This window comes from Vulpes vulpes, chromosome 15 (assembly GCF_048418805.1).
Source record: "Vulpes vulpes isolate BD-2025 chromosome 15, VulVul3, whole genome shotgun sequence".
NCBI classification, from domain to species: domain Eukaryota; kingdom Metazoa; phylum Chordata; class Mammalia; order Carnivora; family Canidae; genus Vulpes; species Vulpes vulpes.
In genome coordinates, this window is record NC_132794.1 from 2453099 (window position 1) to 2456567 (window position 3469).

The window sequence follows — 3469 nt, forward strand, 5'->3', positions numbered from 1 at the left end:
AACTCTAGGTGGGGGTTCACTTCCCTCTTCTCTCTTGCCCGGTTACCTTTGCTCCCTTTCCTCTGGCCTCGTTCAAGATTTTCTTTGTCTCTGATTTTCTGCAGTTTTGATGTGATATGCCCATGTGTAGATGATGATGATGATGATGATGATCGTATTTTATCCTATTTGGCGTTTCCTTGGCTTCCTGGATCTGTGGTTTGATGTCTGGCATTAATTTTGGGAAATTATCCACTATTATAACTTCAAATATTTCTCCTGTTCCTCTTTCTTCTTCTCTGGCACTCCCATCGTGGGCGTGCTACACCCTTTGTAATTCTCCTGTAGTTCTTGGATCTTCCATTCATTTTTTTTTTTTCACTTTTTTTCCTCTTTGCATTTCAGTTGGGAACTTTCTATTGACATATCTTTAAGTTCAATGAATCCTTCCTTGGTGGTGTCCAGTTTATGGATGTTCCCAGCTCAGCCTCTGTGCGGCCCTGTCAGTGGTCTGAGTGTCACTGCATGTGTCCCAGCATCACAGAGAATCTGTAAATCTCTGTTGTAAAATGCTGATAAAGCACTTGTGTCCAACATATACCAGGAATTCTTTATTTTTTTTTATTTTTATTTTTTTCAGGAATTCTTTAAAGTCAATAATAAGGGGGCCCCTGGGGAGCTCAGTCGGCTAAGCATCTGCCTTTGGCTGAGGTCATGATCTCGGGGTCCTGGGATTGAGCCCCACATCAGGCTCCCTGTTCAGCAGGGAATCTACTTCTCCCCTTCCTGCTCCCCTTTCCCCCTGGTTGTGCTCTCTATCAAATAAACAAATTTCTTAAAATTAAAAAATAGTCAATAATAAGAAAACACACACCCCAGAACAAATGAGATCTTGCTATTTGCAACGACACGGACGCACCTAGAGAGTAAAGTGAGATAAGTCAGTCAAAGACAGGTACTGTATTATTCCACTTCTACGTGGAATCCCACAAAGCAAAACAAATGCACAAACAAACCGGAAACAGGCTCATAAATACAGTGATCACACAGCTAGTTGCTAGAGGGGATGAGGGGGTAACCAGGAGAGGGGGATGCAGAAGCCCAAACTCCCAGTTTTCAATAAATGAACACAGTCGGTAATAATACGGTACTAGCGTCGTGTGCCGACAGGTGTAACCACACTTCTGGCGGTGAACGCTGCATATTACACAGGATCGTTAGATCGCTATGCTGTGCACCTGCAACTAATATAACATCCTGTATCAACTATCCTTCTAAAAAAAAAAAAAAAGGCGCAATAAAGGGCAAAAACTCTGAACAGACACGTCACCAAACAGGATGTGCCGATAACAGATGAGCCCATGAGAAGTTCTCAGCAGCGAATGTCGGCAGGGAAACGCAAATTAAAACAGCAACGAGATGTCACTACACACCTGCTGAGGTGGCTCAAGTCCAGGGCACTGGCAGCATCACGTGCTGGCGAGGAGGTGCAGCGACAGGAGCTCCCCTTCGCTGCTGGTGGGGACGCAGAGCGGCACAGGCGCCTCGGGAGCCGTCTGGCGCTGTTCGGGAGCCGAGCACAGCCGGACCGTACGATCCAGCAGTCACGCTCCTTGGTATTCGCCCAGTGAGCTGCAAACTTGTGACCACACAAAACCCCTGCCTACGGGTGGTTATTGCAGCTTTGTTCATAATTGCCCCCAAATGGCAGCAAGCGAGACGTCCTCCAGCAGGCGAATGGACAAACCGAGCGTGTCACAGCCAGACAATGGGGGACTATCGAGCAATGAAATAAATGAGCCATCAGAACACGGAGGCAGCGTAAATGCCTATGGCGAGGTGAGAGAAGCCAATCTGAAGGGCTGCACACCGCAGGGCTCCGTCGATGCGACGTTCTGGAAAGGGTTATACGAGCAACATAATCAAACGAAAAGCTAGTGTTGCCGGGGCTCCGGGGGCAGAGCGCCGAGGGTGTTCAGGGAGCGAAACTACGGGAGCCTGTGGGGGTGGGTGCCGGTCATCACCCATGTGTCCGAACCCGAACCCGGGGAACGCACACCTCCAAGGGTCAGCCTGCTGCAGGCGGGCACGTCAGTTAACAATGATGAAACCGCGCCCGTTCCTTGGTCGTGACCAGTGTGGCTCCCTCGGCGGAGGTGTCGTCAACAGGCGGGAAGCTATGCGGGCGCCCTGCGCTACCTGCTCGGGGGCTCTGTAAACTCAAGACTGTCCTAAGAAGTAAGATCTGTGAATTTAAGAAATAAGTCAAGTTCATAAATAAAAATCGGTGTGATTCTATGACCCACTGTCAACATTTTGATGTAAATGTATAATTTTTAATTTTTTTAAAAAGGATTTTATTCATAGAGACACGGAGAAAGAGACAGGAGAGGGAGAGGGAGAGAGAGAGGCAGAGACACAGGCAGAGGGAGAAGCAGGCTCCCTGCGGGGAGACTGACGTGGGACTCGATCCCGGGTCTCCAGGATCACGCCCCGGGCTGAAGGCGGCACTAAACTGCTGCGCCACCTGGGGTGCCGTAATTTTTAATTTTTTTTTTTAAGAATAAAAGGATCCTGGGATGCCTGAGAGGCTCAGTGGTGGAGTATCTGCCTTTGGCTCAGGGCGTGACCTCTGGGGTCCTGGGATCGAGTCCTGCACTGGGCTCCCTGCAGGGAGCCTGCTTCTCCCTCTGCCTCTGCCTCTGGGTCTTTCATGAATAAATACAATATTTGAAAACCAAACCAAACCAAACCTGATGTGCGTGGTTGCCGGCCTGTGGTGGCTGAGTGATGGGACTCCTGACCCCGAGCCCCCGGGAACAGGTTTGCTCCCCGAGGCCTGCACGGTGGGTGTGGGCGGAGGCCCTGTGCCGCCCCACCGGGGCGAAGGGAGAACTAGAGCCGGGCAGCAGCACGGCCAGGCCCGGGGGCCCTTAGAGCTCCTTCTGGGAGTTCACATTCACGAGGTGTAGAACGGAAGCCCCAGGTTGACCCCGGAGCTACATTTTACAGCAGCAAGAGCCCGAATCCCAACTGCCCGCTGTCAGAAGCGGACGGAGGGACGTGCATGTGGTGCTGAGACGTGGGGGAGGGCAGGACCGCACGTGGCGGGGACAGGCCTCACTGGTATTCCAGTTGTTATTCTGTGGGTTACTGGGCCTCTGGGGAACCGGTGCTGGATCCACACCACAGCCGAGGAAGTTTGTGTGGGAACACGTGCAGGTAAGGGTCAAGAGCAGTGCCCGCCTCCTGCCCGCCCACCCACGGAGCCCGTCGCTGGTCCCCAGCACGAGAAGCAGGGCACCTCTGCTCCCGCTCCCCCCACCCGGGAGCGGCGGCTAGCAGCCCCTTGCTGGCTCCGGGGCAAATGGGCCTAAGAGCCCTGGGGTCAGGCCCACCGGCCGCCACCCTCTGCCTCCCTGCGCTCCCGTCGTCCCACAGCGGCGTATTCCCACGCGCACGGACAGCCAACATCAGGTACAGACGTGAG